The 15,759-nt window shown below is 35.9% G+C and overlaps 1 protein-coding gene across 2 annotated transcripts in view; it reads right to left on the reverse strand.

Annotated features, from left to right (window-relative positions):
• tmem266 (transmembrane protein 266) overlaps window positions 1–15,759 on the reverse strand; it is a 118,024-nt gene that overhangs the window by 44,494 nt on the left and 57,771 nt on the right. The window lies entirely within an intron of this gene.

A 15,759-nucleotide genomic window follows, 5' to 3' on the forward strand; every position in this document is an offset into this window, starting at 1 on the left:
ATTACAAGGTCCTAAGTATTCAGACCCTTTGCTGTGACACTAGCTGTGTCTCATTTCAGAAGGATGCGTCCTATGGAGGTCGCATTCGAAGGGTTCATACGTCATAAGGCCGTCTCATTTCAAAAAAGTGAGTAGGACACACCAAATGCGACCTTCGAATGCGTCGTTCTTTTAACAGCAATTCGGAGTGTGCATGAGGTGTAGCCTTCACGGCTGGAGATAACCCATAATTCTTTGCGTCTCCGTTGACAACAGCCATATTTTTTTTTATTTTCAAGTTATAAATAATTTTCATTCATATAACTGGTGTGAGAGCGCAACGAGGCTGAACTTGTTGGCATAGCAACGTGATACTTCCTGCCTCTGTGTCCTACGAGGGACGTCTCGTTTAATTCTGATTGAGGACACTCCGTATACTGCATCCTACACAGGATGTGTCCTCCGGAGGATGCAGCCTTCGAAATTTAACGAAACGAGACACAGCTACTAATGTTATTTGAGTCCATCTGTGTTTGATTATACTGATTGGACTTGATTAGGAAAGCCACACACCTGTCTATATAAGACCTTACAGCTCACAGTGCATGTCAGAGCAAATGAGAATCATGAGGTCAAAGGAACTGCCTGAAGAGCTTAGAGACAGAATTGTGGCGAGGCACAGATCTGCCCAAGGTTACAAAAACAATCCTGCTGCACTTAAGGTTCCTAAGAGCACAGTGGCCTTCAAAATCCTTAAATGGAAGACGTTTGGGACTACCAGAACCCTTCCTAGAGCTGGCCATCCGGCCAAACTGAGCTATCGGGGGAGAAGAGCCATGGTGAGAGAGGTGAAGAAGAACCCAAAGATCACTGTGGCTGAGCTCCAGAGATGCAGTCGGGAGATTGGAGAAAGTTATGTGACTGTGACTGAAGTGACTGAAAAATACGGCACCATTATTTTTGACTGCTAATGAGTTCTAGCGTGTTTTGGTATAAGGTATAAAGCATGTATACAATTCATACCTAAAGTGCAAATGTTGTGGGACAAAATACATATTAAAAGTTTTATATTTATGGTTAAGGGTGCTGTAATTCCTGTTCCAAAGTATGAGCACTAGCACACTCCTAGCACAGCACCAAGGTCCCTCAGTCTTCAAGGTTGGCAATGCCTCATAAAGAAGCCTCAAATTAATAATAATGCATAATAATTATTTCTACGCATTCTTTATGCTTTACGCACGTTTTTATTTGTGGGTCCTGGGTCATAAGCAAATAGGGCAGACTGATTTCCAGTGACTGCTGCAAATGTCAAAAGTTGCATGCTGATCTAAGACAAATATCTCTTACATCCCCTGCTTCTACACATAATAATAAAAAGAGCGCCTGATCTCAGATCAGCAGGAATGAGCACGCTCCAGTGACAATGTCAGGTAAAGAGCAAGCAAGCAAAAGCTAAAAACAATTGCCGTAGCCAGCAGACAAACCTCAGCACAGGAAAGGGTTAGAGAAGATAAAAAACAAAAACAACAACAAAAGCTAAGCATAAAATATGTGCTGAATCTCTGAGAGATTCTTTATTTGAAAAGCACACCATTAATCTCACAAAATTTACCATGAGGACGTGTCACACTTGACTTTAGTGCTAAATTTAAAAACGTGAGTTTTTAAGATCAATGAAAGAGCACGAATGCAACACAATATAATCTAATTATTTAAACTGCAACTAAGCATCTTAAGATACATAACTTGAAATATTGTATGTACACACACACAAAAAAAGAATAAAGTGCATCAAATCTCAAAATGAATAGTTATGGGGTCTCCGGGTTCTTTTTCATCTCCTTGAGGGTGAATATCAGTAATTCGCCCATAATGCTCTCAGCTTAAGGTCTCGTTCTACAGATAAAAGTCGACCAAGTGCGTTAAAAAGATGCTTAGATGTTCACAAACGCAAAAATCGTAAATCGAAAGAAAAAAAAAACATTGTCAGCCTACAAACTCATTACAATTTTTTTTCTTTTTTTTAGAAAGCATTTAACACTTAATAACACAATTTCCCACTCATTCGTTACAAAGCAAAGACATCATCAAAAACAAAAAATTATAATTAGAGACCATTTTCATGATCCATTTTTTCCTCAGTCAACAATCTTTTGTTATGAAAAACATACAAGATGCAATGGAAAGCATGAATATTTTGGGCAGTCAACATGCACACCAGCATATTGTTCCGGTCAGGAAGCCCTAGTGCCAGCACATGCTAATAATAACCTACACATTGGATGTCTTGCCCCTGCACTGAGACTGCCAGCTCTGCAAATGCCCCCTGAAGTTTGCAACTACAACCATCCGCCCACGTGGCAGCCCACCAGTGAGTGCGAGACTACATCATCTCTGTAATATCTGCTGTTTGATCACAACAAACAAGTTGTGAGATGTTCCGGTCTTGGATGGGATATTTGTAAGTAGCAAAGATGTGTGAAATCACAATATTGTTCAAAATGGTTGGGTCAGTCAGAATTTTTTGAATAGAAATGAAGTTGTATTCAGTAAGTAAGTACACATTAAATTTAGTGGTGGAATGTAACGAAGTACAAATACTTTGTTACTTAAGTACATTTTTCACGTATCTGTACTTTACTTAAGTAGAATCAACAGCTTACTTTTGACTTTTACTTCATTACATGTTGCAGCAATTATTATACTTTCTACTCCATTACATTTCTACAACGTTTTTGTTACATTTTTTGATCAGTTTTGGAGCTTGAGATTTAGGCTTGTCCGATAATTAGTGGGTAATAATATAAAATGGATAATGAACTGCTCTGTTGAGGCTTGCGCAGCCTCTCGAGGAAAAATGGAAACAAATCAGCGGCGCTAACACAAAGAAACTCAGTAACATACTGCAGTAAAAATTCTAAATGCGAAGTTTTTATATTTTATAACATATAATACAGTTAAAAAAACATCACGACACAACCAAGAGCGCCGTTTTCCTGAATACCATCACGACTGAAAATGTGACTCTGATTTCATATGAAAGTTCCATAATAACAATTAATTAACAAGTCACTTAAATTTTAGATGCAATATTGACTGCTTTTATTCTATTTCAGCAGCGAAAATATTTCCACTTCAGAACCATAACGCATCTCACAGCAACAATTACTGAATGATTCAGCGCTTGAATGAATCAAAGATACACTGACCTATTCGTAAACGACTGCCCCATTCATGAACGAATCAGCCATTCGAACGAATCGACTCAATGATTCACTCATTAAGAACTGCTGCCACCTACTAAAGGTTTGGTTTAAAGGGATAGTTCCCTTTAAAATGAAAATTCTGTCATCCTTTACTCTCCCCAAGTTGTTTTAAACCTGTATGAATTTCTTTCTTCAGCTGAACACAAGGGAAGATTTTTTGAAGAATGTCAGTAACCAAACAGTTAACTGTCAATGGCTCCAGTTAACTGTTTGGTTACTGACATTCTTCCAAATATCTTCCCTTGTGCTCAAAAGCTGAAGAAAGAAATTCATACAGGTTTAAAACAACTTGGGGAGAGTAAAGGATGACAGAATTGTCATTTTAAAGTGAACTATCCATTTAATGTTTAAACAATCTTTTCAACATTTCTTATTTGTATTAAAAATATGTATTTAAAACAATCTCATAACATTAATTCAATTTTCAGTGTAAATTATTTAATTTGAGTCTTATTCTAATTTAATTTATTGATAAAATGTAAGAATATAAAGGGAAAGCTTAATAAGATGGAGGGGGGGGGGGGTGTGTCTTTTATAAAAGGTAAAAATATCATAAATATGAAGATTTAAATACATCAAAACTGATGAGAATAATGATATTTAACTCTGCAGATCACCCTGATAGATTTGTATTGTAAGTCAGAATGTAAACTGGGACACATGAGCACCTACTGTTTTCTTCTTTTTAATTATTAGAATATATACATTAAGAGAATAAATTACGCAGGTATTTTTACTTTTATTACTTAAAGTACATTTAAAATTGGGTACTTTTTACTTTTTACTTAAATATAGTTGTCGTTGTAGTACTTCTACTTTTGCTAAAGTAAATATGTCTCTGGTTTTCTTGCACTTTTTCTTAAGTATTGAGATTCAGTACTTTCTGCACCACTGATTAAACTGATCAACAGTGACAGTAAAGGCTTTTACATTGTTAAACATTTTTTTATTTTAAATAAATGCTGTTCTTTTAAACTTTCTATTCATCAAAGAATCCTGAAAAAAACAAAACAGTTTTCTATGGTGGCACATTCGCTTCCACAAACATATATTTTTTTTACACTTAATTATGTCGTAATAACGAGATACGTCATTTAAACAATATATTTTCTTGTAATAACAAAATGCTATGTTGTTAAAACAACATTTTTCTTGTTAAAGTGACATAATTTATCATAATAATGAGATTAAAACAATGTTTTTATTTCCTCGTAATAATGAGGTGTTGTGAAAAATCTCATTAAATAGACATATTTCCTTGTAATAACGAGACATCGTTAGAACAAGATTTTTCTTTTAAAAAAAGTAAATTTTCTTGTAATAATAATTCTGTAATAACATGATAATGTTGTTAAAGGTGTCATGAACTGAAGTGGCTTTTTTATTTTTATACTGTTCTCTGAGGTCAACTAATGACGTTTGTGTGGTTCACACATTCAAAAACATCATAACTAATAAGTAATAGGCTATTTTCTACACTGATTTTGAGGCTCTCTCCTGATGGGCGTGCCACACTGGAGACTTGGAAGTAAACGCCCACGGCTAGGATTGGATAAGATTTGCATATTTAATGAGGTTCAGCTCCAGTCATATTTATGCCCCTGTAAATTCACATAAGGGAGAGATTATTTTGAGGGAGAGATTATTTTGAAAGCAGCAACTGCAAAGATTCTCTCGAACACAGGGCTCTTAGATGTCTTTATCAAGCAAACACAATTATTTATTTTTCATCCACCCGCGATTGATTGGAATATAATTTCTGTATTACATGGCCTGCACGATCGGTCATTTTAAGCACGAACCCTGCACGCACGTGAGAAAGTGTGTGCGTGGTTTGCAAACTAACCCTTAATTCAACTGTTATAGAATTAAGATGGGCTATAGGTTATTTTTATGGTTTGCCAAAAAGTTTTAATTTTTAAATGTGATCGTTTGTACATTTGACCAGTTTTTACCATACTTAATACAAAATTTTAAATATGAAAAATATGCAGTATGAAAATTATCCACATAAAAGCATTTTCTTTATTAAATAGCAAAAGGTACATCTTGAAGAAAGAAAGAAAAAAAGGGGGGGGGGGGGGGGGTCGTGATGTCTTATAATCATGGTTGTATCATATTATAGTTTTTACTGTATTTTTTAAGCAAATAAATGTAGCCTTAGGAGAACGAGAGAGTCAACGTAAACTTTTTGTGTGGTCAAGTTTGTGGTGTGTGATCTCTTTTAAAGCCTAGCCATAAAATCTAAGCCATTTTATAACTTTTTCAATAAACCAATTAGAGTATAAATGCTGGTCAATTAACTCTAAAGAGACGCATATGTTTGCATTAAATGTCCCATGAAGCAAAACTTTCAAATGCAATAATAGTATTCAAATAATAAATGTCTAGGACCATGTATAAAATAACATTATATATATATATATATATATATATATATATATATATATATATATATATATATATATATATATATATATATATATATATATATATATATATATATATATATATATATATATATAATAAAATTATATACTTATACATTTAAAACTTTAAAGTAGGTTTAAATGAGTAAAGTGATTACAAATGCTTCTTTCAATGTTTAGAAAAAATAAAAAATAAAAATAATAATTTGCTTGTTTTGCATTTACCATAGTTTCGGGATAATTCATGAGCTGTCATTTTGGCATGTTTCTATTATTAGCTTAGTTCAATAAGGCTTAAAATGACATCAAACCATGTGAATATATATCATCTGTAACATTCCGTACATGCTTCAGATGTGAGTCACTCCAGAAACATGACATGACTGCGCTCTCGCTTTCTCTATTGACAGTTACGGGAGAGGGAAACAAAGCTGCGGATATGCCGGTGGGGTGAAACTGCCACAAACCGAGTGTCCCGGAATGGCCATGACCTTGCGCTTTCTACGCAAATCAGTGCAAGTGCGATCAGTTTCTTTCATTAAATGTTTTGCGGATAATATCACTCAAAACCTGATGAAAGCTGTCCTTAACAGGAAGCTTTTTCTAGTAGAAATTGTTTTTTTGTATTTTTATTTTATATATAAAACCATAAATACTTCACTTGTGAGATTACTGGATGAATAAGCATTTTTTTTTTTTTTTTTTTTTTTACTAATCTGCTGAATAAATGATTCAATGACCGACTCCCTCATAAATATTTCACTTGTGTCATTACTGGATGAATCAACATGTTTTATGTTGTTTCATCCAGTAATGTCATTGAATTAAATATTTAATGACTCCCTCGTAAATGCGTCACTTGTGTAATTTCTGGATGAATATGCGTTTTTTTTAATTTTTAATCTCTTGAATGAATGATTGAATGACTCAACCATAAATAGTGAGTCATCAAAAGTACTTTTGAGTGTGTAGCAGAAGAGTATGCAAGCTTTGGGACATACTACTTCGTCATCTTTAACGGACGCTTTGTCTCTTAGTTACATCCATCCTATCACCGTTTTAAATGCAATGTCAATCATCTTGTCATAGTTAAAATCATCCACATTCAATTTCATTTCATTTCCTACCATTTCGGAGAGAAATGTAGTAGCATGTTAATCTGCCAGTTGTGTGTCTTTAATGCAGACTCTCCTCATGTGTTTGCAATTAGAATATAATGATGCATTTTTCAAAGTTAATGGCCAAACATATCATTACAAAAGTTCAAAATGCTTTCGCAGATGAAATATAATGTGGATAAAACTGAATAAATATCTTTTCGTCAGATTAGATACTGATAATTATTCAAACTCCTTCGTCTGAACCTCTCTACGTAACTGTCGGACTTGCACATCTGCCATGTTCGTAGTTCTTTTTAAAACCTTTAATCCATGTTTGTAGTTCTAATCGAATCCCTCTCCAACTCGCTGTGGGTTGTGGGCAATATTAGCCAGTTTGCATGGATCTGCACTTCAAATTCTAACCAGAAATAGTGGACCATCTGGGTATCTTTGGAATACGCTTTTCAACACTACGATTTTTGGGACATACTAATTCTATTTTCCAAAACTAGTTAGGATGGATAATATGCGAATTGGGAAGCACCGAATGACTCCCATATAAATACTTCACTTGTGTCATTACTGGATGAATCTTCGTTTTTTTAAACAAATCTCTAGAATGATAGATTCAATGACTTCCTCATAAATATGTCAGATTTTTTTTTAACTAATTAATTTCACTGAACAAATGATTCAATAACAAATACATTTCAACAGTCACTTGTCGCCACCTACTTGTGTAACAATATGTAGATGTAGTGTGGTATGTAGAATATTTTTAAGCTATAAAAACAAATGACATCTGCCGGTGATTTGATTTTGCACGGCAACTCAGTCTGGAAACCCGTACATTCATTTATACTGCTTCTGTTATACTTTTGCGGGAGCCAATCACAGACTGGCTTATCCACCTGGTACGCTATTGGCGGGTTTAACGCGATAAAGGATAGAGAAGCGATGGGTCCTTCGTTGCCCGTTGATCACGCCTCAAGTGGTCTGATTGGTTGAAGAACTATCCAATTGTGAGTTATTTGAATAATGCCAGTTGATCACGCCTCTTGTGCAGGAGAAAATATAGAGCAGACCAATGTTCAATTTTAAATTGAGCTTGGTCTGGTGATAGCCAGACAATATTTAAATAGCAGAGAAATTAATAATGTGCAAAACTGCTATGCAATGTGGAATAAACCCACAGTTGAAATACAGTCCCTGACAAAAGTCTTGTCGCTTATCTATTTTCTAGAAATACCTGATATTAACCTGACTTTTAATTAATTAATTGGTGTTAGAAATAGCTCATATGAAAAGCTAAAACCCTCCCAAATGATGTTTAATGCACTGAAATAAATAATTTTCACAGAAAAAATATTTATCATTTAATCAAGACAGAAAGGTCAAATTTTGCCAAGACAAAAGTTTTGTCGCCTATACAGAACAAAATAACAAAATAACAAAAATATGTCAGAAAATTAAGTTGTGGTGCTGTGAGATCCAAATTTAATATCTTGTATGACTTCCATGAGTTTGAAGGACTGCATCCATGCGGTTTGGCAAGGATTCATACAATTTATTGATGAAGTCATCAGGAATAGCTAAGAAAGCAGTCTTGCATGTCTCCCAGAGTTCATCAATATTCTTTGGTTTCGTCTTAAATGCGTCCTCTTTCATCCTACCCCACATATGCTCAATGATGTTCATGTCTGGTGACTGGGCTGGCCAATCCGGGAGCATTTTGATCTTCTTCACCTTGAGGAACTTTGATGTGGAGATGGAAATATGCGATGGAGCACCGTCCTGCTGCAGAATTTGGCCTCTTTTATGGTTGGGAATATAAGAGGTAGCTAAGATTTCTTGGTATTTTAGACTATTGATGTTGCCTTCCACCCTGCAGATCTCTCGCACACCCCCATACTGGATGTAACCCCAGACCATGATTTTTCCGCCACCAAACTTCACTGTTTTCTGGGTGAATCTCGGATCCATTCTGGCTCCAGTAGGTCTCCTGCAATATTTGCGGGGACTGTGGTGTAATTCAACAGAAGATTCATCTGAAAAATCCACCTTCTGCCACTTTTCCAGCGTCCATCCTTTTAGCAGGCTGTGGGCCTTGGCAAATGCCACACGGTTTTTCAATTGTCTTTTGTTTAGTGCTGGCTTCTGGGCACTGATTCGACCATGGAGGCCAGGGACTTCAGGTGACCAGGTCTCGTGGAGCTCTGCTGCAGTGGAAAATGGGCTGGCCTTGGATTTTCGAGCCAACAAACGGTCCCCTCGAGCAGTTGTCTTGCGGGGTCTGCCTGACCTGGGCTTGTCAAAAACGTCTCCAGTTTCTTCAAATCTTTTTTTTATCCTCTGTACTTGACGCTGAAACACATTGAAGGTGTCTGCCACATCAGCAGTGGATCTGGTCTTCAGCCTCTTGATAATCAAAACTTTAGTCTCTGGGTGAATCTTAGGCATGTTTGCAGAGGTCTAGTTGCAGTTGATGTGAAGGTCTAGCGTACTGGGGTTCTTTTTATACACACTTGAGACCTAATTGATCCATTATTAGTCACAGGTGAAGCTCATATGACAAGGTGACAACACTTATGTCTTTGCAAAAATTGACTCAATGGGCTTTACCAAGCTGTGAATATTAGAATACTTTTTGAAAGTTTAGTTTTTCACTGAAACATTATCACAAAAGCTGGTGGGATTAAAATGAGCCATTTCTTGTAAAAATATCTTGATTAGAAATATATTTCAGCGGCACTTTAGGTCAATTTGTACACAAGCGACAAGACTTTTGTCAGGGACTGTAGGTGCTGTATGTAAGAATGACAGCTAGTGTTGAAATGGGTACTGTGGTCCAAATAAAAAAAATGTTTGCCCCGCCCCTTTCCTCCTTAGACTAGACGCTCACGCGGGTTGCCAGTTAGAGGACATGCAACAGAAACGAGCGCTATTGACAATGAAAGTGTAAGGAGACTTACACTGTAAGTTGATTTTTTCGAGTTTTTTGCTTCTGTTCAAAGAGATTTTTAGACGGATGCCGAGGCTTTGTAAGTCAGGGTTAATCTGCAATCTCTGACCCAGATTGTTCGCTGGCTTCCATGGCAGCAATACGCAGTGTTTTCCAACAACTGGCAACCTGAGGTGTCACTATTGGGTAAACTGCCGGAGTGCGGTTTCGCAAAGACCAAAACAAAAAAAGACATTAGGACACGGAACAAACATTTCAAAATAAAATAACTAGCTGTGATGGCTGAACCCGCGGCCACACATTGATAAGAGTAACTCACACGCATTCCTTTATTCACTCACAGAGCATACATTCTTCTCGAATACATTCCTTATAGATTCATTCACATTGACAGTTATTTTCTTTTTATTGATTTACATTTAAGCTAATTTTAAAGGTGGGGTAAGTGTTATTTCAAAGCCGTTTTAGATAAAGGATTCAGGCCGAGTGGAATAACAAACTTGTAGCCAATCAGCAGGTAAGGGGCGTGTCTATGGTGAGAAGAGGGGCTCAGTGCACGTCATTATTCAAAACACACGAGTCACACAGGACGGAAATTAGCCAAGTAAGAACTAATTTTTGCTGGATTTATGCTTGAATATGCGCATGTGTCATATTCGCTTGTTTGTCCATTTGCATTCGTATTGTGGCTCACTTCAACGATGATAAAGACCCAATCATTTCCACACCGTATGGAGCATCTAAATCCCCTCACCGTTTCAAGGTTTCAACCGTCAGCTCACAAAATGTGTTCGACAGGTAAGATACTATACTCCTAATATATGTTTGTATCCATTTTTCATGATCTATATAACCCATCCGGTCATAATTGTAATATGTCGTTAGCTGGACTGTCTGCTCGTGTTCTATCGAGTTGTTCATGAGAAATGTTTGTGTTTTTGTGATGGAAGGGGTTAGGGGTGACTTTTTCATTGAATATTCAACCTGGATTAGTTACACACAGATTCTGCCATAGTCGTTGCCTGGGTTACGTATGTGTGGGCGGAGCTATCTAAATAGGGCCGAGACCCTTTTGGGGGGTAGGGGCGTGTTTGTTTTGGTGATTTGAAATAACAACAACGGTTACCAGAAAGCACTTACCCCACCTTTAAGTATAGTTTAAGTATATAATTTAAGTATAGTATTTGAGGTTTGTTATAGATTTATATAATTAAAAAAACGCTACACATACTTTGTTTGACATATTTTCACTGCTTTATTTAGGTAGTACTTTGTTTGTCAGTTTGGAGTGCACACTTACTGGCTTGCATTGTGCTATTTCTGTTTCTGATCCCTGTTTCTATTGAGTTTAAGTTACCGTGAGGTGGGTTGGAGTTGAGTGTAATGACGCCGGTTGCGGTGTGTGTGTCCATCCAGCGCCGTGGTCTCGACGGGCAAAAGGCTGCCGATCATGCAGCAGTTGAGATTTATGGCCGGAGAGTTCCGCTAGTCGATACCAAGTGGAAGTGATGTCGTGGGGGGCTGAAGGAAATTGAATTTGATTTGTGGAGGTTTACTTGCTTTATTAGTAACATTGATTGGCTTGCATTATTATTATTTTAAGTTATGTTATTATATTTATTTGGATTTAGCTAGATTGCAAATAACTTGTTGCTTTATAAAATGTTGCTTGTATGTTTCCCCCTTGTCTTGTTGAAGTGAGCTCACTGTTTGCCTTATATACCTGTCTTTTCTCTCAGTTAGGAGGTCAGTCTGTTGTTAGATTTCTTTTGAGTTTCTCTTTATATTGAGTTAAGTTTGTGTTGCTGACCTCAGTTTATTTAAGTTTAGCTAGATTATTTGTTAGAGTTAATTAATTTATTTTGTATTCTTTATTTGTGACTTTTTGTATTTTTGGGGGGTAAAATAAAACCCATTCTTTTGTTGTAAAGCTAGTGTCCCCGTGCCTTACTATCTGGCCTTCTCGCACTAGCCGTAGCATTGTTTTTCAGAGAAACAAGTATGTGGTCTTAGCATGTTTCCTAAATATCTGCAAAATATAGGTATTGGTATGCTTTAATATAGTAAAAAACTTACATACAGCACCTTTGATAGACCAATACTTTATCTTGTTATGCCAGCCTCGGACAATCGCTCCATCCGATCTACTCAATCTACTCCATCTGCGTTTTGATCATCATTCTGAATCCGATCCAGACGTAGTCTTTGACAAAAATGCAATTTTCTCTACATTTGCACAAAACTTACCCACATTTAAACATTTTTCGAATCAAGTTTTGATTTAAAAAAAGCATGCATGACGCTAGAATAAAACAGGGCTTTGATATATTGCATGTTAGAACAAAATATTATGTGGGCCAAGAAACTTTGGTAAAAAATTATTCTCAAAAATGCTGGCAGTGGCTGGCAACTCTATTTTTTTTTGTAAATGCTGGCGGGGAAAGATGTTGAAATAGGTTTCACAATCTCTTCACAACATTTAGCTGGGCTGTTATCACAGTAAAGGACAGTTATGTGACACACCTGAGCGTGTCACCTGACTGAGTCGTGATAAGAAGAACGCTCTGTGCTGACATCTCAGAAACACACTCACACACTTGAGAGATTGTACGGACCATCTGTCTCACACAGACACACACACACACACACACAGGCGTGGCTTGTGGACAGTGTGACGGCTGCCATAATTAAGCTTATGGTGTTTGTCAACTTTCCCTGCATGTAGCAGAGCATCGCACAGTGGCCGTCCACGGTGAGTCACGCTACCCAGACGGGACAGCAGCGTCGACTGCCAAAAAACCCAGTCAGCACCATAAAGGTCTGGGTGCTCCACACTCCCAGCATGCAGTGCGGCTGCCAGATGATTTTTAAAGCCACATTTGCACACTAACCACCGAGGAACACAAACACACCCACAGAAACCTGGCATTTAAAAATACGGTGTGAAGTAGTCGAGAAACCAACCTCCTGCGGTAAACATCCGGTATTTAATACAATATTTTATGGTGGAAACATACTGTATACTCTTAGAAAGGTTCAATGGGGTTCAATACGGAACAATATAGAAAAGAGTTATCTATAATAACAAATGTCTTCAATTATTGCAAAATATTTTTATGTTTAAAGTGTTTTTTTAAATGTTTTTAAGTGACAAAGAATACAAGCTGTTTAACTCATAACATTTTGAATAAAAAAATATTTTAAAACTAAGTGACACATTGTAACATGAGTATTTGCACTATGTCCACTATGTTCAGACAGTTTCTTCCTGTCTTGTGCTAATAGTCAAAAGTATGATTTGGTGAGAATAGAATTACACAACCAGAAAAAAAAATGTGAATCTAAAAATGATGCAACAGGATGATATGGATCACAAAGGCATGCTAGTCAAAACCAAAAAAAATGCTATGAATGGCAGTAACCCATCCATTTATAGAAAAGCGTAACGGTTTTGAAAGCTGAAACTTCTGTCACAAACAATTTATGGATTTCTGTCCATCTCAGGATAGTGTAACTGTACAGTAGCCCTATCATTTAATCTTTCAAGATATAATTTTGTTTAGTTTCCATTAAAAATCTTATATAAATATACAATTTCAAGCCAAAATCTTTCTCAGTTCTCCCAGTTTTTGTATTATAACCGAAACACAATAGGTAAACAAGCCTCAACGATCCAGTTCTGCATCACAAATCATTTCAGCATGCCAGCATATTATAAACAAATTCCTTTAGAGTACTACTTTATGTCAGATTCAATAAAGATTGCGATCTCTGCTACTTTAGATACTGCTAGTATTGTTTATAAGACGTGCTGAGGCTTATTTTTACCTCACCCCTGCCGAGCATTAAATGAATTCCCGGAATTCCAGTTAAAAGTCAGTATCGTTGATCTAAGTGAGAGTATGCTGTTCTTCCTGATTTTTTGGATATCTGAATATTTCTCTCCTAGCATGGCGTATGCTTCGTCGGAATCCTTTATCCGATAATAACTGAAAGTGGCACTGTGACAAGAGCGCTAACAAAGAGAGACTGTCAAAATGTTACGTTAGAGTAGCGCAAAGTATAAGTGCACTGGAAATGTTTCATTTCAGACTAAAATGTCAACTGCCTTTACCTTTAATATCGTTTTTTTTTTCTCCAAATAATTATTTCTTGTGTGTGAATACATATATTGACAGCAAACTAAAGGAGGATAAAAAAAACTCTCCAGATTTAGGAAGTACATAGCTTGATGAAAAAAGTAATAAAATTAGCAAAACATTTTTTTTTTTTTAAATAAAAGTGTTATTTTTTTTAAAGGAAAACCTGTTAACAAAGAGACTAGTGCTCGAGTGATGTCAAATTGATTAAATGCGATTAATCAAATCTAACATAAATGTTTTTATTTATATAATATATGTGTGTGTATTATGTAATATATTATGTAATATTATTATTACCTAATTAACTAGAGTAATCACATTTTATCTGTGATTATACTGAAACATTATACATATAAAAACAAACACATTTATACCTTTTTTATTTATTTTATAATGTAATAATTTCACAATTTATCTCCAAATGAATGTAGAAACAACAGACAGTATATTTAAAATACTTGTTTCATGGCATCTTTTTTATGAATGAAGGCCATTATATCATTTTTTTCCCAATAGTAAACAATTATAGCCATTCAACATTACACAGTAATTGAAAGCTATGAGTTTTTTTTTTTTTTTTTACATTTATTAGGCTTCAAAAATATAACCTTTGATTTAAGTGAACTAAAAACAATCCTCACATAAACTCATAGCAAACATCATATTTACCTGTGTCTAATAGGAAATATACAGAAATTGAATCAAGTTATTAAACTGAATAAAGTTATTTAATTAAAGTTGGCATGCGTCGTTCTGTGCGTCATGTGTGTGTGTCAGGACATTCACAGACAGTGTGTTCTCTTTTGTCTTGTCGCGCTCGAATGGTATAAAGGATTTCCATGAACAAGAGCGTGATCATATAACGTAACACTAGCCAAAGGATGACAGAAAAAATGGATGCTGCGTTAATTGTGTTAAATATTTTTAACACTTTAAACTAGAAAAATGCGTTAACAGCACTAATTTATGCATGTATGTACTGTGTATATGTGTGAGCACACATATATGTACACCATGGTCTGTCTGAATACTCGATTCTGATTGGCTGGAAGGTGTGCAAAAAAAATAATTTAATGCACAGATAGGTCCTAGTCAGTTTAATCACGTTCTATATTAACGCACTGTTTTTGTTGAAGTGCACACATAGACCTACGCCTCTAGCACACAGAGAGAAGATATCGCGCTGCGCACACACAAACATTCAAGAGCACAGTAACGTATCAACGCTGCATGGGAGTTTTAGTTCTAAAATTAATTCGATACTGAATCGCTACATTATATTTCTTAGTAACGGGGGTGTTAAATCGCTATTTTGAAGTAATTAAACCATTAAACTCACAGCTTAGTTTTTATGGAGAGAGAAATGCTGAAATTTCTCTCTCTCCCTCCATCTCGACAATTGATTCAACTAAATATTATAGTTATTTATTCAGATAAATGTAATCTACACACTTTGCTTTGCGCAGTTCTTTGCCTCTAACGTTGTGCATTAAATAATTTAATGCACAGCAAGCCGTGTTTTATCCCTTACAAACACACATAAACACATATTACATAAACACAAACTTTTATGTTAGATGCGATTAATCGCAATTAATCGATTTGACAGCACTACTACACTGAACAAAATTACAAACACTTTTGTTTTTGAACCCATTTTTTTACTGTGGCCAGCCTAAGGCACACCTGTGCAATAATCATGCTGTCTTGATATGCCACACCTGTGAGGTGGATGAATTATCTCGGCAAAGGAGAAGTGCTCACTAACACCGATTTAGATTTGTGAACAATATTTGAGAGAAATAGGCATTTTGTGTAGGTCTTAGATCTTTGAGTTTAGCGGGGACAAAAACAAAAGTGTTCCATTTATAATTATGTTCA

The sequence above is a fragment of the Pseudorasbora parva genome, chromosome 25, assembly GCF_024679245.1.
Source record: "Pseudorasbora parva isolate DD20220531a chromosome 25, ASM2467924v1, whole genome shotgun sequence".
In the NCBI taxonomy this organism is placed as follows: domain Eukaryota; kingdom Metazoa; phylum Chordata; class Actinopteri; order Cypriniformes; family Gobionidae; genus Pseudorasbora; species Pseudorasbora parva.